The sequence below is a fragment of the Nicotiana tomentosiformis genome, chromosome 5 (assembly GCF_000390325.3).
Source record: "Nicotiana tomentosiformis chromosome 5, ASM39032v3, whole genome shotgun sequence".
Classification (NCBI taxonomy): domain Eukaryota; kingdom Viridiplantae; phylum Streptophyta; class Magnoliopsida; order Solanales; family Solanaceae; genus Nicotiana; species Nicotiana tomentosiformis.
Genome location: NC_090816.1, coordinates 107,701,707 through 107,723,415, shown reverse-complemented (window position 1 = coordinate 107,723,415; position 21,709 = coordinate 107,701,707). Strand labels below are relative to the sequence as shown.

The 21,709-nt window shown below is 36.7% G+C and overlaps 1 long non-coding RNA gene across 1 annotated transcript; it reads left to right on the top strand.

The window, feature by feature from the left end:
* Positions 1 to 19,631: 19,631 nt before the first annotated feature.
* Positions 19,632 to 21,428, top strand: LOC108948410 (uncharacterized). Its single transcript, XR_011408158.1, has 2 exons — positions 19,632 to 19,686; positions 20,307 to 21,428. It is a non-coding gene; the product is annotated as an uncharacterized lncRNA (long non-coding RNA).
* The last annotated feature ends 281 nt before the right edge of the window (positions 21,429 to 21,709 follow it).

Below are 21,709 nucleotides of genomic sequence, written 5' to 3'. Positions count from 1 at the left end.
CAACGAGGGAGGCCGCTTGGTTCTTAAGTTCTTCTTTGAGTTGGGAAACCTCGGCAGAAAGGCTTTCCCGGGCGGACCTAGCAGACTTGCGGCCGATGTCAAGGTCGCGAAAAGTTGAACTAAAGAGCCTGTTATGCTCGATAGTATTCCTGTACTTCTTTTCTAGTTGGGCGTGTTTCTCCCCCACAACAGCAAGCTCTTCGATTTTGGAGTTGAAGGTTGCCTCCAAGTTAATCACTCTTTCAGCGGAGGCAGCCTCACGATCGGTTGCAGCAAGAATGACATCCTGGACTTCAGCCCATTTGGCCTTGGCTTCATCAAATCTAACGCTCAGTGGGCCAATCTCTTGGCTAAGGGTTTCCACTTCTTGCTCGCTTTGCTGCAAACAAGCCTCCAAAACAACGACCTCAGTGGCTTTGGTTTTACGTTCCGAGAGGCGGAGAGTAGTTTGGTCCCGTTCCGCCAAAAGCTGATTCCGTTCAGAAGTAAGTTCTTCTTTTTCGCAAATCAACCTTTGAAGGCTCTCAGAAGCAAGAAAAATGGCTTACAAGACAAGAAGAAATAAAACTTAGAATACATCCATACAAAAGTAGAAGAAGTAATGAAGGGAGAAAATAACGTACCATTGCGGCGTTGTGCATGGCATTGTTCAACAAGCACTCTCCCGAGAGTGCCTGAATCTTCTTCCAGTCTTTTTCTGAAGCCAAACGCTTCAGATAGTTAGCAAGCTCCACCGGCCGGGATAGCAGGTTGCATCTAGTAGAGACCGAAAGAGTAACGTTCCCCCTCCTTCGTGGATCTTCAGATGGGGCAACATAATTTTTCCCCAAATTCCCATGAACTAGGGACTGTGGAAGAGGAACACCTTCTTCATGGTCAGGTGTGGCCGATGGAGGTGATGTAGCAACTGTTGGTGGAAGAGTGGATGGAGATAGAAGTGATGTACAGGTTGTTGGTGTTGGTGAAGGTGGAGATGAAGCTGATGGAGTTGAAGAATGAGAAGCAGCTGCATCAAATGCAGTGCCGGTTGTTGGATGCGCACCAACCAAACATGGCAAGGACCCTGTACTCTGCCCTGAAGCTCCAGTTACAGTAATTGGGGCCCGAAAACAAGAGTTGGCATATTCTACCAATTCAGATTCTCCCCAAAGTGCCGAGACACCGTCTTCAGTTGGTGTAACTATCGCAACAGGTCGAGCATCATAGTGAGATGATAAGGATCTTTGCCTTCTATGTAAAGAAGCTCCCTCATCAACAAATTCTTTATCATCATCAATCATCACAGTGTCTATGACCGGCCCAAAAAGAGGACCAGTCGTCATTGCCACCGGAGATGACTGGGGGCATTGGTCTTTGCCCTCTTATTCTTTTCCCCGGTCGCGTAGGAACGTCTTCTCTTTGGTTGCTTTTCCTCTGGCCGGGGACTCTGTAAAGAAGAGTTTGCACCCGAAGTAGGCCCGGAGATACCTATTCGAGTAAGTGCTTCCTGAAGCAGCCTCGCTGCATCAGCAGGATCAGCCCAAACGTCCACCTCGGGGACAGCAATAGAGCCCGCAGGTAGATCTAATTTCATGATCTAGTCAGAAGGGTTCAACCAAGTTCTTCATAATGGAAGTAAGGTAAATTAAAATTACCATAATTTTTGGCCTTCCACCTGTGTTTAAGGGCCAGTTCTTTCCATAAATGAGTTTCGGGCGTTGTGACGTCCAAAATCATTTGAACCCATCGGTCCAAACCAGCTACTATCGGTGGAATCCATCGAGTTGTTGAAACATGCGAAGGGTGAAGAGATGATACGGCCATAAAATAATATCTAGCAGAAAGGAATACTATACGAAGAACTTATGAGTGCGGTTCCAAGCGACCGGAAAGGATGAAGCCATTGTCGGAATGATGTCGTTGGTGGAAAATGCAATGAACTGTTACATCCACCCACGGTCGTTGTCATCATCTATGCTAGACAACAAAGCATGGTGGCCACGCTTGCAAAGGTTTATCATTCCCCCGCAGAAGATTTTGGGGGAATAGAGATTCATCATATGAGAAAAGGTTAGCTCCTCTCTAGTTTCTTGGCGCAAACATCGAAGGCTGGCAACTGTCCTCCATACTGAAGGACTTACCTGTGCCAAACACACTTGGTAACGAAGGCAAAACTCCGCAATCAAGGAATCAAGCTCTCCGCTCAAAGAAAACGCACCCAAAGTAAAGGGATACGTAAAAAGTATGTAAAACCTTCCTTGGGAAGAGTCACTCTCTCTGATAGATCAGGAGCAATAATATCTAACTCATGGCAGCGACAGTCCTCCTTCACAGCAGGAATACTGGAAGAACGAATGGAAGAAGGGTACCTACTAACAGCCCATATACGAGGGTTAGCAGTGGGGAATTTATCTTCGACATCCTTCGAAGTACTAAGTCTTCTTGGGATGATGGAACCCACCGTTGGAGGAACAGAGTCCTCGGTTTTGTTCTTGTTCTTTGCAGAACTGGCTCTCTTAGAGGAAAATGCCATTGAAAAAGAAGATGGAAAAGATTTTGTGTTTGAAGAAACTAGAGGAAGAATAGAAAGCAAAGATGCAAATCAGGGGTTCGAGAAATTATGAAACGAAAAGGAAAAGAATGTGGCCTATAAGTAAATTTTTGGCTGCTAAATTCATGGCCATGATTACCTCGATAATTCGCAAAAGCCATGCTGAATCATAGGATGACGCGTGTTCGGGGCATTAAATGCGGATAGACGTACGTCTAATCAACTATCAGGGACCTTCAGATGGAGTTATAGTAATTTCCACCAAAAAGGTATTTCTACCAACTTTCCGATAACACAAAGTTATGTCACCGGAAAGCAGGGGGACTATTTGTATAGGGTGAAATATGATATGACACGTGGTCGCCTAAAGAGAGGATACGACAAGGATGGCCGAAGACCGAACGCAGCCATTACGCTTGTCACCAAAAATGATAACGTTCATAATGGTGTATTAAATGCTCTACGCTCGGTAACATTTAATAGGGAATATTTTACAGCATTAAGAGCGACGGTTAGTTATAGAGAATTTGACATTTATGTTCACCGTTACGCATTCATCAATGACCCTCATAATTGATATTTAAGGAGAACATGATCATAGGACCTCCTTCCCTAGAGATAGTTATAAATAGTGAGCTCAGTTATCATTGTAAGGGACACGAATTTTCTGGCAAAACTTATACTATATTCTATACGAAGCTTAATACAATCTTATTTTCTTACTTTTTGATCTCATCATTGTTGTGCCCGGAAACCTGGTTCCCAGAATCGTCATCTCTGTTGTTTCGTCTATATTTCAAGGCTAAGTATTGTACATTTCTTCAATAAATGAGTTTCTGGATCAAATTAATTCACTTGTCTAGAAACCACGTATAAATTTAACTGTATCGTTTTACAGACAAACATCATTGTCATTTAGAATCAAAGATGGCCCCATTGAATTTCTTTCATCTAGAATCAACAAAATAAAATTACATAGCTAATCAGGTTTGCACATGGGAAAAGGAAGGTTTCATATAGTAAATATTTACTGGCACACCATATTCATACCAAACCATATCAACTTACTATGGTTAAGTAATGTAATATGATGAGAATATGTATTAATTAACCATAATTATTTGATAATAGTCTATTAACAAACACAAGTCATGCATCTATTGTTGTGGTGTATATATTGAATGCGACTAAGTTTTACAATCAATATCGCTATATAATAATCCACTCGATTTTTAAAAGAAGAACAAACGAAAAAAGGAAAATAAAGGTTTTAAAAAGGGAGTTTAGGGGAATAATTTATGAATTTTTTTATGGTCGATTGACTTGAAAAAAAAACAATCACTAAAGGTTGTAACGAGATGGATAGCATTTCTCCATCATTAATTAAAGGTGTCGGGTTCTAGCTTTGAGAATGGAGAAAATCCTGATAGGAAGCGATTCCTCCTATAATAGACCTTACGTGGTGCGAATCCTCATTAGTCGGAAGCATCAGGTCGGAAACCCAAATAAAAAAAAAAGGAGGGGGGATTAGGGGGGGGGGGGTTTACCAACTAATCAACTACAGTATTAATTTTCAAAGGTGCAATTTCACAATTGGTGTACTTAAGGGGCTATATTTGAATCATAATGATGCTAGTTCTGGAATAATTTGAGGGTTGAAAAACAGTTAAATTCAGCTGGAAGTTGAAAATGTCTGAACGAAGAGGTCATCAAGAAATTCACAGATGAGTCACCAATGTCACTGACTCCATGTATGAAATTTTAGCTTTTTTTTTTTCCTTCCTTTTCACCGTCATTTGATAATACATAATGATTAGAATGATTTCTCGTGCATAAAAATGGTGATATAAAAAGAAAATATGACTCAAAATTTTTCTTAGTTATTTGTATTTTGTTAGAGTTGACCACTGATCCTTCTAGAAATGGTGAACAAATTAGCAGAAATGTTGACCCGTCAGCCTCAAATGAAGTATGAGAAAGTTCAACAACGCTGCTATAAAATTCTGGAGATGTAGCTTTTTTAAAATTAGAAAACAGGTTAATTGAAATGTTAGTAATAAACTACAGGATTTAACTTAGATACACTAATTAGTCTAAAGAATTTAGTGTATTTTTATCAATTATTGTAGGTTCTCCGACTTATTTTTCAGGTTACTAATCTCACTTATTATGGACAGTTACCTATAGTTATTTTTTCAGGCTGTGATTTGGTAGTGAAAAGAGTCAGAATATAGAAGTTAAACTCTAAAGTATAAATCAGCAAACAAGAAAGAAAGATTACCACGAATCTCCTTGGTCTAGCCTTGGTCATGCCTAATCGGTGTGTTAATTTCTATGGGAGAGATGTGATTATAGTCGGTTAATGTGTTATAAGCTTGTTTTCTTCTTATGTATATGATCTTATTGGGTTCATTATTCTTGGAATTTCGTGATTGATCTAGTGAATCCACGTTCATTTGATTTTTAAAACCTAACAATTACTCTTTGGAAAGTTGCAATTGATTCAATTATTTTGTCATTTGTGTATTAAAAGAACCTGCATGTTGCAAATTTGTTTGTCTGCTGAGTTTGAAGAGATAGTAATTTTTATGGGTGGTCATCTTCATGGTACCGTATTTGAGAATTTCTTACCTCATACGGCTCAACAGTCAATTCTTTTGGTGTCCCATTTTGATCTATACCATATCTAATAAAATTTAATGATATTTCTCATCGATCTATCCTAGTTTTAGGATTAACCAAAAGAAAAATAGGTTAATTACATGAATTTCAAATTGAAATTTGGATGAATAATCTGTTTATTTAGTTTTATCTTTTTTCCCACCTTTAGAAGAATAAAGCATAGGCATTTCTACTAGTGTTAGAATTCAACTTTGTGTTTATTACCCAAAGTCATTTTTTTTTCTTTTGTTACGTAAAAGTCATTCAATTTTGTGTTCATTATCCAAAAGTCACTTTTCTTTCTTTTGTTACACAAAAATTATTTTACTATGCTCTAGTTATCACAATAGTCATTTTAACCAGATTTTACAAATTTTTCACCTGAAAAGTCTATTATACCCTTGACATTATAAATCATCACATTTATGCAACACCTTCTATATTATATGTTATATAATATACTTTTACCCAAGTAATTTACTTATAAGTAAAATAACCTAATATTATTTTATTTATTATTTTATAATATATTCATACATTTAATTTTTTCTTAACATTAATTTTCAAGATATATAAGTAGCATTATTAAATTTGTCGGTGATATTACCGTGAACAAATCTCAAAGCCACGTTCTTAACCATGCTTAATGAAATATTTTTAATAAAAAATTATAAAATCAAAGTTCACTGATTTATCAGCCAAGCCATACCCATTAATCCAATAAATAAAATAATTATATTTAGCATAATGAAACAACTGATTAATACTTTCAAATAAATAATATTAACAGATAAAGCTTTAAAAAAACTTAATTAAACACAAATATACTAGAAAATCTAAAATTCTTATTAACTATAAAAAATTATCATTTGTTAAACAAATCTATTTTTATAATTTCAAATAAATATTAAAAATAAATACTTTTTATTGTTTTAATATTTAAAATATGTTCTTGTTTGAATATGATTAAAAAACTTTGAGCGCCACGGAATATATATTATAAAAATAATAAATAAAATTATTTAGTTATAAGTAAAATACCTTGGTTAAAATATATATATATATATATATATATATATATATATATATATATAGAAGGTGTTACATAAATGAGAGGATTTATAATGTCAAGGGCATAATAGACTTTTCAAGTAAATATATAATAAAATTTGGCCAATGTGACTTTTGTGATAAATAAAGCAAAGTAAAATAATTTTTGTGTAATAAATAAAAAAAAAAAACTTTTGAGTAATAAATATAATTAAACAATTTTTATATAATAAAAAAATAACTTTTGCGTAATGAATACAAAGTTGAACACCATCCATGAAAATTACGCAGATTAATACAATGAAGCACGTGGTTCTTTAATCAGTGAAACAACTAAGGCTACTGGTTCAATTTTCAAGAGGAAATCCACAGACTGTGTCCAGTCACACAATGGATGTACGAGCAGAGGGATCGACCAAAATGGATTTTACTTCTGTTAATTTGAGTACCCATATGAATTATCAAAAACTTTGGTTCCTTATCGTGTTTCTTAAGCGTAAAGTAAACAAACAATAAAATGAACATAACGATTTTTACGTAGAAAATCACCCGGCTCAAAAGGGGTAAAAACCATGACCTACCACATAGGATATTCAGCTCCAACTCCACTAGAATACTAAGTCAAAATATATCAATTAGAAGACTGTAATTAAATACTCTCCAGTACTCCTACTACTCCTATTTGATTCACAAGGTACTCTAACTTGTAAAGTAAAATACTCACTCCAATTCACTGATTGTTTATAACACTTGATTACAACTCAATTACCTAAAACACATTCACTAGACTGACTCGGGAAGAATACAACCTTTTTTTTTTTTCATCCAGTGTCCGGTACCCATATTTGGAGCCCGACTAAATCCGGATTCGCGCCGGGAAGTCCCACATTGGGGGGTAAAGCGCTCCCTAACAAAGGTGACTCCATACCCAGGGACTCGAACCCGAGACCTCTGGTTAAGGATTGTAACGACTCAACCGGTCGTTTTGAGTATTTCAACCTCGTTCCCCCATTTACTGCTCAATTTGTACTTTACAGTTGTTATATGACTTACCGGGGTAATTGATTCGGGTCCGGTGAGGTTTTAAAATGAATTGAGACACTTAGTCTCATAATTGAAAGCTTAAGTTGAAAAGGTTGACCCGATAGTGACATATGTGTAAACGACCCTGGAATAGAGTTTTGTTGATGCCAATAGCTCCGTATGGTGATTTTGGACTTAGAAGCGTGTCCGAAAAATTATTTGGAAGCTTGTAGTAGAATTAGGCTTGAAATTGCGAAAGTTAAATTTTTGGAAAGTTTGACTGGGGGGTTGACTTTTTGATATCAGGGTCGGAACCCGATTCTGGAAATTTGCATAGGTCCGTTATGTCATTTATGACTTGTATGCAAAATTTGAGGTCAATCAGACGTGATTTGATAGGTTCCGGCGTCGTTTGTAGAAATCTGAAGTTTCAAAGTTCATTAGGCTTGAATCTATGTGTGATTCATGTTTTAGCGTTGTTTGATGTGAATTGAGACTTCAACTAAGTTCGTATGATATTTTGGGACTTGTTGGTGTATTTGGTTGAGGTCCCGGGGGCATCGGGTGAGTTTCAGATGGTTAACATATCAATTTTTAGACTTGGGGTGTTGTTGGAAATTTTCTGATATCTGTATCTGGTTTCCTTCTACGTGATCGCGTGAGAAGGTCTGCGATCGCTTAGTGTTGATTGGGGCTGCTGAGTTTTTGTTCTATGCGATCGCTTGGGGAGAATCGCGTAGCTGGGAAGAGAGAACGCATCGTGAATGCGTGGGCAAAGACGCGTTCGCGAAGAGGAAGTGAGGTACCAGGGGGTCACGAAAGTTGCTCTTCGTGATCGCGTGGATCAGTCTGCGATCGCGTAGGTTTATGCATCAGTGATCCGCGTTCGCGTTGATTCAACTGCGTTCGCAAAGGCCAAATTTGGGGGCAGTTTCTTTTGTGCTTCGCGATCGCGTGAACTAATCCGCGATCGCATAGGGTCAATTTTTGGCAGTGGAAATGTGTGCTTCACGATCACGGGACATGGTCCGCGATCGCATAGAAGAAATAACTGGGCAGAGAGTTTAAGTTCTGACCCATTTTCCATTTTAACAATCGATTTGAAGCTCGAGAAAAGGCAATTTTTGAGAGATTTTCAAGAAAAATAACGGGGTAAATGTTCTTAACTCAATATTAGTCAAATTACCCCAAACCATGGTTGTTTTTACCATCTAATTAGTGAATTAAGTTGATAAAATGTGAAAACCCTCTTGGTTTAATTTGACGATTTGAGGGTCGAGTTGATGTCGGATTTGAGTGAAATTTATATGGTTGGATTCGTGGTTGAATGGGCGTTCTTATTTTATAACTTTTGTTGGATTCCGAGACGTGGGCCCCACGGACGATTTTGAGTGTAATTTCGGATTTTGAGGAAAAATTAGTATTTTGATATGGAATAAATTCCTATAATTTTTGTTGACTGAATAATATTAATTATGACTAGATTTGAGCCGTTCGAAAGTTGATACGCGTAAAATGGAATTTCTGAAGCATTGTTTAGCTTGCTCGACATTGGATTCGGCTTGTTCAAGGTAAGTAACATCTCTAATCTTGGAGCTGAGAGTATGAACCCTGATTATACGTATTATATGAATTGTTTGGAGGTGATGCACATACTAGGTAATGGGCGTGTGGGCGTGCACCGTGTGAATTGTAACTCTATTACTTCTGTGGTACTGTGTAATTACCTGATCTTATCTGTAACCATGAAATCTCTATGTATTAGAGCTATTGAGCTGCGATCCATGTTAGAAACCATGTCTAGGCTACATGCCTATTCCGTTGAGACCCACTCGGGTTATTTCTGTTGTTGAGTTATCTGCTTACATTGCATTTACATACTCGGTCATACGCATTCATATGCATATTATATCTCAATCTCTATTACCATTTATTGATACATCACATCATTATTTTTGGGTTGATTCTTTTCATGACACTGAAAGCCCGAGAGACTGGAGAGATTGATGACTGCGTGAGGCCAAGGGCCTGATGGTAAGGATGTTTATCGGATCGGGCTGCACGCCGCAGCAGGCCATATTGTCTTCATATATATATATATATATATATATATATAATGGGATCGGACTGCACGCCACATCATATTTTATTGATTTATGCCATGATTGGCTTGTTATAGTGCTTGGGCTGAAGGAGCCCCTCCAGAGTCTGTACACACCCCAGCGAGCGCATGTACCTACTGAGTGCGAGTGTCGAGCGATTGGGACTTGAGAGGATTGAGTGACTAGGAAGATTGAGTGACTGTGAGGACTGAGTGAATTGATACTCTGAGAGTATGCATATGGTTTTATCACTGAAATACATTGCATTGACATGCACACTTGACATACAAGCATAAAGATATATTTTTCTCATGTTGTACGGTATCACATCATTCATGACTTCTCACACATATTGGCATATGGGCATAGTGATGCATTTTTCACTGGCTATCTGGAAAGGAAATGAAACATCTTATTTATTGTTGAAAGGATTTTTGGGAAAATTATTATTTTCAAACTTACTCATATTTTTGGTAACTTCGGTAAACGACTTGAGTTTTCACTGATACACTTGAAAGGCAGAACTATTTTCAGAAATCATGATTAAGCTGAGCATGTTATCTTTGAGTTACTTCTTTTATTCCTTGCTTTATGTTGTTATGGATTGTTGTTGGCTATTGGTATTGGACCCGACCTTTGTTCTATCTCGTCACTACTTTCAACCTAAGGTTAGGTTTGATACTTATTGAGTACATGAGGTCGGTTGTACTCATACTACACTTTTACACCTTACGTGCTGATATTGGATGCTGATGTTGTTGTGATCGACGGGAGCTAGATTTGAAGACGTACATGCGTTCTGGTTGTAGCTACCTCTTGTTCATGGTAGACTTAGATTTATAAAAATCTGTTTATGTACATTTCGAACAGATGATGTATTTATTTCATACCGGCTTTATAATTTCTAATTTTAGAAGCTCATGATTTGTATTATCAGTCCATGGGGAGTGAATTAGATTCAGTTAAATATTAATTGAATCGGATTATTGTTATTCGGCTTACCTAGCGGGTGAGGTTAGGTGCCATCACAGCTAGTCAGATTTTGGGTCGTGACAAGGTGGTATCAGAGCTCTAGGTTCATAGGTTCTACAAGTCATGAGTAACTGTGAGACAGTAGAGTCTTGCGGATCGGTATGATGATGTCCATACTTATCTTCGAGAGGATTTAGGGCATTTAGGATAATTTTCCATCTTTCTTTTCCTATCGTGCGAAATCGATTCATCTTGAAACATAACTCTTTGAATTCCTTCCACGCATTCGTGTGCGCATGTGAGCGCTCGATATCAGTTGTGCATCGTCGGCTTGTGATTCAATGAACGAGGTTCGAGATGTGTATTATGTGTTTTGGTAATGGGCCAGTCTGGAGGACTTGAGGTCAGGTTTATACTGCAGCTTAGGCTCGGTAGCTTCAGTTGTGTGAACTTGTACGTTTGGACTCATATGTCCGGTAATGTCCCTATGAATGGAATTTGTGGCTCGATGAGCGGTTGAATGGCTATATGATAAGTATGATGTAATTGCAGGATGTGTTAAGACGATTTGAATGTGACGAGAAGTGTTTCCTTGAAATGTAAAGAAAGGGCCATTGGGTACTTGATTTTCGTTTTGATGTGACGTACAGTCTCGAGTATGAATGTTTTGAAGGATCTTTCACGTTGTTAAATTTTGGGACAAATTAAATTCTCATGTCTTGTTAATGAGTTTGGACTCAGAAATATTAAGTGATTGCATAGTAATTGTGATTGCGAAAGGGTATAACAAGATACCAATTTGAGACTAAGCAGGTGGATTATACCCTGCGGAGTAATCTACGTAGGTGTGTTCCTTATAATGTGAGTGGAGAGTTTCTTTTCTGTCAGCGGGGCGTATGTGTTGAGATTTGAGTTTGAATATGGTTGAGAAAGTTGACTTGAGTGTTAAAAGAATAAATGCGAGCTTAGCGGATGATTGAGGTAATTTTATGGTTGACGTTGTATGAGTTTGAGAAGAATATTTATTGTACTGACTGCGGTATTATGGCAGTAATAGAGTATGCGTATTGTGATCTATCGAGTGTTTTAATCCATGACTTGAGCCAAGTGTGATAGCATCAAGGACAAGGATAGAGTTTTGGAAGCTCCAAGGCCATTTACAAGATCTCAAGCTAAAGAATTGCACTCTAAGGTTGCTGGACTTCAATGGCAAATAAAGAAACTTTTAATTGTAGAGGAAGAGCTCAAGCCCAAAGTAGATGAATTATCCAAGTTTTACAATTATTTGGTGATCCAAATTGAAGTCCAAGAGGAGGAAAATTGGGCCACCAAATCAGCCCTTGAAGTCCACCAAAGGGGCTCAAAATGAGCTTAAAAGAGGTCCAAAAGGGGGTGTTTCAAAGGGAGCCCAATTAGAGTCCAAATCAATGGCCCAAACTAGTAGTTTTAAGGTCCAAATCTGTCACAAAGGGATTTGGCTGCCCCCACCTAATTGTAATGACTTTTCTTACTCCTTAGCAATCACCCTACCTAATTGTAATGACTTTTTATGCCTTAGCAACCACCCTACCTAATTTTAAGGACTTTTTGTGCCTTAGACTCCTATAAATAAGGAGTTCTTCTCATTCATTGAGACACTTCAATATTGATTAAGTATATCATACTTTGGGGGTTCTTTTGAACCTTTGTTACTTGTACTTTGAGATTTATCTATCAACCTTTACTAGTTCATAGTTCAAGGTAGTAAGATTACTTCTCTATTGTGATATCTTTGATTCATTTGTGGTATTCTTAGAAGGCGATTAATACTAGTTATTAATTGTTGTCTCAAGTTACTCGTAAAGCGGTCAAGATCCGAATCTATTGTTTTGATTTGCTTTTAAATAAAGGCGTTTGATTTTTTCAATAAATCAAGACGTTGTTGCTTTAATCTTGTCAAGGCTATAGAACTTGCGTTCTTAGAAGTTCTTGGAATTCTTTCCTTGAATTTTCCCATATCTTTTATTTTCTGCCCTTTTGTTCTAGTTGCTCAATTCCTTATTGTTATTGCTTCCGCATTTATTTTTCAAATTCTTACTCTAGTTTGGATTCCCGACCTTGTCGTTATCAAGTGGTATAAGAGCGGTTCTATCAAGGTTTCGTTCTTGATAATTCTGGGAATTTCTTGAATACTAAGAGCGGGAAAAAAAAACAAGTTAAAAAAAAACGAAAATCAATTTTTTTTTTAAAAAAATTGCTTGCTCTCCTGGAACTTTCTTTTGTATCTAATTTGTTTCCAAAAACTATCAAAGGAAACAAGAAGAGGGGATCCCAGATTTCAAAGATAAGACAGAAATTCAATTTTTCTTACTCTTTCTAATCTAAATATATAATCATTTCCTTTTTGTTCGTGCCTTGTTTCAACCGAGCCTAATAGTTCTAGGATTTGATTTTTCTTTCATTTGTTCCACAAAAATCTATATTTTACTACTAAGAACTTTATACGAGTTGGGTTTAACTATAAATCTATAAAGTATTTCGTTCAAAGGTTATTTCGAGAGAGAAAAAAAAAGGCAAAGTGTGTGTGAGAACAATTTAGGAAAAATTCAATTTTCTGATACAGTTTAATTATTTAAGATGTCACATACAGGTAGTGATGATGAACGAAGGGTTCTTCAAGAAGCCGAAATCAAAGCAAGAAATGATTTTACCTTACAAGCTATGTATCAACAATTTGAAAGGTGGAATTTGCAACTCCAAGAGATGAGGGACACCATTATTGAGCAAAATGATACAATAGCTGAACTTAGAAGGGAAAATAATGTTAGGCCCCAAGCTAGGAGAAATGTACCCCTTGCTCTCATTGTAAATCAAGAAAATCCAATAGATGATTTTAATGATATCAATTTTGATAGGGTGGGAAGAGATAGGAGGGGACAAAGAGGTAGAGTAGAAGATGATAATATAAGCAGTATAAAGATGAAGATGCCATCTTTCAAGGGAACAAGGGATCCAGACTTGTACCTTGATTGGGAGAGAAAGGTTGAAGCCATATTTGACTGTCACAACTACTATGAGGGTAAGAAGGTTAAACTTCTTATTGTTGAGTTTTCTGACTATGCTGCTATTTGGTGGAAAAAACTTACTAGGGACAGATTGCAAGAAGGACAAGCACTAATTGCTACTTGGGCTGAGATGAAGAGGGTGATGAGAAAGAGATTCATACCATCACACTTTCAAAGAGAGCTACAACAACGCCTTCAAACATTGAAGCAAGGGTCCATGTCTGTGGATCAGTACTTTAAGGCTATGGATATGGCTATGATCCAAGCTAATTGTATGGAGGAAGAAGAGGCTACAATGGCTAGGTTTTTAAATGGTTTAAATAAGGAAATAGTTGATGTAGTAGAATTACAATAATATGTAACAATAGATGAGTTAGTTGATTTGTCTGTAAAGGTAGAAAATCAAAATAAAAGAAAGCAAGCTAGCTCATGGAAAGGTCGGTCAAACACCATCTCCAAGAAGCCATGGTCGAATCAAGAGATGAAGAGTTCTTCTAGACTTCAAGAAGACAAGGATAAAGGTAAATTTGAGAATAAAGAGGGAGGTAAAACCTTTAACCCTAAACCTTTTACACCTTCTAGTTCTATTCAGTGTCATAAATGTAAAGGAAGGGGACATATGATGCATGAATGTCCAAGTAGAAGAAACATCATTCTTAGAGAAGATGGAGGATATGAGAGTGAAAAAAGTGAGGGAGAAGAAGAGGGAGATGTGAGTAATGATGATGATATAGAACTACCTAATGATGGCATGATTGGGGTAGTTAGGAGGATTATGACTATCAATTTGGGAAGCAATAGTGAAGAACAAAGGGAGAATATATTCCATACTAGGTGTGGGATAAAGGGGAAAACTTGTTCTATGATCATTGATAGTGGTAGTTATGCTAATGTGGTGAGTTCATACTTTGTGGAAAAATTGGGACTTGCATGCATGAAACACCCTACTCCCTATAGACTCCAATGGTTAAATAACAGTGGTGAACTAAAGGTAAACAAACAATGCATGATTTCATTCAATGTTGGTAGATATGAGGATGATATTCTTTGTGACATAGTCCCTATGCAAGCTTGTCATATCTTACTGGGTCGTCCTTGGCAGTATGATAGGAATGTTTTTCATGATGGAAGGAAGAATAGATATTCTCTTGAGCTAAATGGCAAGAAATTTACTCTTGCACCTTTATCTCCTTCTCAAGTGTTTGAAGATCAAAAGAGATTAAGAGAAACAATGGAAAAACCAAGGGGAGGGATAAAAAGTGAGCTTGAGGAAAAAGAAAAGAAAGGAGGCCAAGAGTTGGAAAAAAAGAGAGATGGCCGAGAGAAAAAGAGATAGGGCAACAATTTGAGAGAAGAGATAAAAAGGGGCTTGAATGAAAAAATAGAAAGTCTTGGTGAGAGGAAAGAGGGTAAGGAAATAAAAAAAAGAGTTTTTATATAAAAGCCAAAGAGTATTTAAATGCAAGAAAAGAGGGGTTGCCCATAATACTACTTACTTACAAAGAAGTTTTGATTAATTCTGAGTTACTAACTTCTTCTTTGTCAAGTAGTATTTCTTCTCTTTTGTAGGATTTTGAAGATGTCTTTCCTGAAGATATTCCTAATGGATTGCCACCTTTACGTGGCATTGAGAATCAAATTGATTTCGTGCCTGGATCACAAATCCCAAATAGGCCTGCTTATAGGAGTAATCCAGAAGAGACAAAAGAGCTTCAAAGGCAAGTTGAGGAGCTGCTTGAGAAAGGCTTTGTGAGAGAGAGCATGAGCCCTTGCTCTGTTCCCGTCCTATTGGTACCCAAAAAGGATGGAACTTGGAGGATGTGCGTGGATTGTAGAGCAATCAACAAGATAACGGTAAAGTATCGCCATCCTATTCCTCGTCTTGATGACATGTTGGATCAATTACATGGATCCAAAATCTTTTCTAAAATTGATCTAAAAAGTGGTTACCATCAGATTCGAATGAATCCTGGAGATGAATGGAAAACTGCTTTTAAGACCAAATATGGGCTTTATGAGTGGTTAGTTATGCCTTTTGGCTTGACTAATGCACCTAGCACTTTCATGAGATTAATGAATCATATCTTTAAGGATTTTCATGAAAAATTTATTGTGTTGTACTTCGATGATATCTTGATCTTTTCTAACACTGTAGAAGAGCATGTAGAATACCTAAAATAAGTTTTTGAAGTTCTTAGAAAGTAACTCTTATTTGCTAATCTTAAAAAGTGTACTTTTTGTGTGGATCGTGTGATTTTCTTGGGTTTTGTGGTTAGTTCTAAAGGAGTTGAGGTTGATGAAGAGAAAATTAAAGCAATAAAAGAATGGCCAAAACCTAAGAGTGTAACTGAAGTTAGGAGTTTTCATGGACTTGCTAGTTTTTATAGGAGGTTTGTGAGAGACTTTAGCACCATTGCTTCTCCTTTAACTGAAGTTATTAAAAAGGATAAGATTTTTACATGGGGAAAAGAACAAGATGATGCTTTTAACTTGTTGAAAGAAAAGTTATGTTCTGCTCCATTGTTACAATTGCCTGATTTTTCTAAATCTTTTGAAATTGAATGTGATGCTTCTGGCAAAGGAATAGGTGTTGTTTTGATGCAAGATTCTAAACCTATGGCCTACTTTAGTGAGAAGTTGAGTGGAGCCAAATTGAACTATTCCACTTATGACAAAGAGCTATATGCTTTGGTAAGGGCTTTAGCCACATGGCAACATTACTTGTGGCCAAGAGAGTTTGTCATTAAAACTGACCATGAATCCTTGAAATACTTGAAGAGTCAAGGTAAGCTTAGTAGAAGGCATGCTAAGTGGGTTGAATTCATTGAAACTTTTTCTTATGTAATTTCTTACAAACAAGGGAAAGAGAATGTGAAGGTATGTCTTAGTTTCTACCCTAACTTCTAAATTGATGGATTTTGATCCAATCAAGGGACTTTATGCTAATGATGTTGATTTTGGCAAAATTTTTGCAGATTGTAAGTTGGGTCCTTTTGAGAGGTTTAACCTCCAAGATGGGTTTCTTTTTAAGAAAAATAAGTTGTGTATCCCGAATTGCTCTTTACGTGAAGTATTTGTAAGGGAAGCACATTGTGGAGGGCTTATGGGTTACTTTGGAGTCCCAAAGATGCTAGACATACTTGATGAAAATTTCTTTTGGCCTGGAATGAGAAAAGATGTTGAAAGAATGTGTGCACAGTGTTTGGAATGTAAACAAGCTAAATCTAAAATGTTACCACATGGTCTTTACACGCCACTACCTATTCCTACTTCACCTTGGATTGATATTTCTATGGATTTTGTGTTAGGTTTGCCTAGAACAAGGTATGGTAAGGATAGTATATATGTTGTGGTAGATAGGTTCTCCAAAATGGATCGTTTTATTCCTTGTTTAAAGACTAATGATGCTTCACATGTTGCTGATCTTTTTGTAAAAGAAGTTGTCAAATTGTATGGTATACCTAGAACTATTGTTAGTGATAGGGATGCTAAGTTTTTGAGCCACTTTTGGCGTGTATTTTGGGGGAAGTTAGGCACTAAATTATTGTTTTCTACTTCTTGTCACCCACAAACTGATGGACAAACTGAAGTAGTTAATAGAACCTTAGAAAACATGTTGAGGGCTGTTTTGAAAGGTAAATTAACTTCTTGGGAGGCTCACTTACCTATGATTTTATTTGCTTACAATAGAATAATCCATTCTTCTACAGGTATGTCTCCTTTTGAGGTTGTTTATGATTTTAATTCCTTCACTCCCCTTGATTTATTACCATTACCTACTAATGATATTGTTAATCTTGATGGTAGGACAAAGGCTGAGATGATGAAAAAAATTTATGAACAAACAAGGCTTGCAATTGAGAAGAAAAATGAGCAAACTGCCTTGAGAAAGAATAAGAGTCGAAAATAAGTAATTTTTAAACCTGGAGATTTAGTTTGGGTTCACTTTAGAAAGGAGGGATTTTCCTCCAAAAGGAAGACAAAGTTGCACCATAGAGGAGATGGCCCATTTCAAGTCCTTGAAAGGATTGGAGACAATGCTTACAAGCTGGACCTACCTAGTGAGTTCCAAGTAACTGCTACATTCAATGTTGCTGACTTGTCTTTGTTTGATGTAGGATCGAATTCGGGGACGAATTCTTTTCAAGAAGAGGGGAATGATACAATCAAGGACAAGGATAGAGTTTTGGAAGCTCCAAGGCCATTTACAAGATCTCAAGCTAAAGATTTGCACTCTAAGGTTGCTGGACTTCAATGGCAAATAAAGAAGCTTTTAATTGTAGAGGAAGAGCTCAAGCCTAAAGTAGATGAATTATCCAAGTTCTACAATTATTTGGTGATACAAATTGAAGTCCAAGAGGAGGAAAATTGGGCCACCAAATCAGCCCTGGAAGTCCACCAAAGGGGCTCAAAATGAGCTTAAAAGAGGTCCAAAAGGGGGTGTTTCAAAGGGAGCCCAATTGGAGTCCAAATCAATGGCCCAAACTAGTAGTTTTAAGGTCCAAATCTGTCCCAAAGGGATTTGGCCGCCCCCCACCTAATTGTAATGACTTTTCTTACTCCTTAGCAATCACCCTACCTAATTGTAATGACTTTTTATGGCTTAGCAACCACCCTACCTAATTTTAAGGACTTTTTGCGCCTTAGTACTCCTATAAATAAGGAGTTCTTCTCATTCATTGAGACACTTCATTATTAATTAAGTATATCATACTTTGAGAGTTCTTTTGAACCTTTGTTACTTGTACTTTGAGATTTATCTATCAACCTTTACTAGTTTATAGTTCAAGGTCATAAGATTACTTCTCTATTGTGATATCTTTGATTCCTTTGTGGTATTCTTAGAAGGCGATTAGTACTAGTTATTAATTGTTGTCTTAAGTTACTCGTAAAGCGGTCAAGATCCAAATCTATTATTTGATTTGCTTTTAAGTAAAGGCGTTTGATTTCTTATAAATCAAGACGTTGTTGCTTTGATCTTGTCAAGGCTATAGAACTTGCGTTCTTGGAATTCTTTCCTTGAATTTTCCCATATCCTTTATTTTTTGCCCTTTAGTTCTAGTTTCTCAATTCCTTAATGTTATTGCTTCCGCATTTACTTTTCAAATTCTTACTCTAGTTTGGATTCCCGACCTTGTCGTTATCAAAGTGGGGGATCCTTCTATTGACAATTCAATTCATGGTTATATGTTAAATTTTAGTTTTGGTCTGAGACATACTTGTGGATTAGTTATGACTCGTAGAGGTTGAGAACGAGGATGACTCGAGTAATGAAATTCCTAAATACGGGTTATATTGCGCTTTATGAGTATATGAAAATCATGGGATGAGTGAGTTGTTACTAGTGAATAATGTAGTGCGCATGGGGAACATGTACTGTTCAGTGAGTTGTACTGTTCACGGGGAACGTATCTTTCAGCCCACTTGGGCGATGCAATTTAGATTTAAGCAAAGTGGGTGACTCTCGAAAAGGTTCTAATGGATTCAAAAATGTATAAGTGGCAATTGAAAATTTTTCGGATTAGTATATCGCTAGAATAAGTTATTTATATTGGATGATGTCAAGATTTGCGGTAATTCTGTATGACTATGGATTCTACATTTCAGTATAAGAAAGGGAAAAGGAATATTTTTTAAATTTCACATAAGGTCTTTTAGAGCGGATGTCTCGGTTATGGTATTTATAGGGTGCTTAAGAAGGGTACAACGGCTTATGGGCCTTAGGGCGGTGTGGATTTATATTAGGGTGTCTTATAGTGAGCTTTGGGCAAGGATCATAGTGTTCTGACAAGGAGAAGTGTCAACTTGAGGGTAATTCAGAAGAAACTCGGAGAAAATAGGACAACTGGGTAGTAGGCTAGACCAATATGGTAATGGTATGCTCGGTTCTTTTGGGTGATTATGATATGGTGAGGCTCTACAGATGTTTTGGTGGCAATATTCTTGGGTTTGGTGACATGAGTGGCTTGGTCGAGTTAGAGAAATTCAGTTTTGATAGCTTGGTTATGTGCAAATGGGTTTCAAAGTATTATTGATGGTTTCTATCATGGTTTGAACCAGATATTTTCTACCGCTGTGGGGAACGTGTTGTGTTGTAATACCAAAACAAATAAAAAAAGAGTAAATCAAAAGGGCCGAAGCCCATTTGCCAAAAGAAAAGAAAGGGCAAAAGGAGGGCTGGCTGTTACGCAGAAGCAGAAGCTTCAGAAATGCCGGAAAAAAAATTCAAAAGGAGAAGAAGAAGAAGAAGAAGAAGGCTGGAACCAAACCTTGAGAAATTTTAAATATGTACAAGTTCTTACGGGTAATACTCAAATTTCTCATCTTGGTTCTTTTCCTCTGGTAATTTTTTTGTCTCAGTTTATATATTTAAAGGGATTCACAAGGTATAAGAAATTTAATACCAATAAGAATTATTCTGGACAAATTATGCAATTGGAAGTTGGGCAAAGTTACTGTAGGATAAATTCACTTGGAAAAAGAAGGGTATTGATGTATTTGTACTTCAACTAGTCTCATTATATATGATCTTTGTTAGGTGTAAATTAAGTTAGGTACAAGGATTGAGTTTTGGTGTTTAACTGTATTGCAATGACAATATCGAATTGGGTTTGATTGTGGTAAGTCTAGTATTGAGCACAAAAGATAAGTACCAATTAAGAAGGAATATTATGGACAATAATATTATTTTAATTTCAATTTATGCACACGATTAAGGAAATTGAACAGTACAAGTAATAAACCATACAAATAACTTTTTATTTAAAAGATTTTGGACTAATTTAAATTACACATAGCATGAGTAAATATAATTCGGCGAATTGATGATAAAATATAAAACTCGGAGGATTGGGTATTCTAAATTAGTGATGGATTTAGCCTAAATGAGGCAATTAACATGAGATTGGTATTATGTAATTATAGATTAATTGGAGGAATTTGTACGAATTGCTCGAGGTGAAGCATTTGGTATTTCGGCACGAGTATTGTGAGTAGTAATCTTACCGCAATTTGTGTTTTCATAACTTGCATGATTTACACATGATTTTTAATATGAATATGTTACTGATTATTTTGGGATGCATGTGGGACAAGTCTTTTACTCGATATGATACCGAAATAATTATTCGAGATAATTACCGTTGTTTTAAATATTATCATTGTCACTAGATCTGTTTTACCGTTACTTGAATTTACTGTTATCGAAATGAAATTATATGATTTGATAAGAACTGAAATGCCCTATATTGTTTTAAAATATTTTTTACGAGTATATAAGGATTACAGAGACAAGTATAATGGGAGTAGACATTGAAGGATCCTGTAGCTAACGACGGATTCGTTACACCTGGTGCACCTTGTAATTATCGATTACCGTTATAGCCCTCGCTAGTGGGAAGATAGAACTAGCATACCATTACCGATTTTCCTCGAGTAGGGACTACCGTTATATTTGACTTCTTGCGAAGAAGTCCACAGTTATACCGATTACATGATCCGTTCATTGAAACCTTCCAAATGTGAATATTGATATTATACAGTGGTTACCGAGCTTATTATTGAATTGTTAATTGCATTATACTACAAGAAAAATATGATGAGACTGAAAATTATTTATTGTTTCTGAAAGGGCATTCTCATGTTATTTTCTTTTTGATATACTAGCATGTTTTCTGACTTATCCCCATTAAAAACGGTTGTGGTTAAGTGTTATTACTCACTGAGCTAGCGCCTCATTCCCCGTTAATTCATTTTTACAAAGACAGCAGTTGACGCGAACGAGGATTTTGTTAATTAGAGCGCACATGTTGATAGTTCTTGGTGAGCCTCGCACTTGTTCGCGTGGGCGGAGATTTTATTTATTGTTATGGTCTTTTCTATAAACTCGTAGAGTCACTCCATAGTCATTCTTTTAGCGTCATGAGTATCCTTTCGTTATTATAGACTTATGATGAGTATTGCACTTTTTTATCGAAATTAGAGATAAATTAGTATTTTTGGTTGTTAGTGGGTTGATTAGTAATGGTGGAGACTTGTTTTGGTTAATTGATAAGTTGTCGATTGTTGGTTTGACATTAGGATGGTTGGTTGTTGATTTTGAGACAAGAAAATTTTTGGATAGCCCAAAAACAGGTGAAACTCTGTCCGTTTTTCTGTAAAATACCGATGAGGCTTACTTGGGGGCACTTGCTCCTAAGTGCCGGTCATGATCCTAATTTGGGCCGTGACAATGTTGGTATCAGAGCTTAGGATTTAAGTTCCGAGTCATGGAGCAATGTTTAGTAGAGTCTTGTTCATGGGTATGTAGGCACCTATACTTATGATCG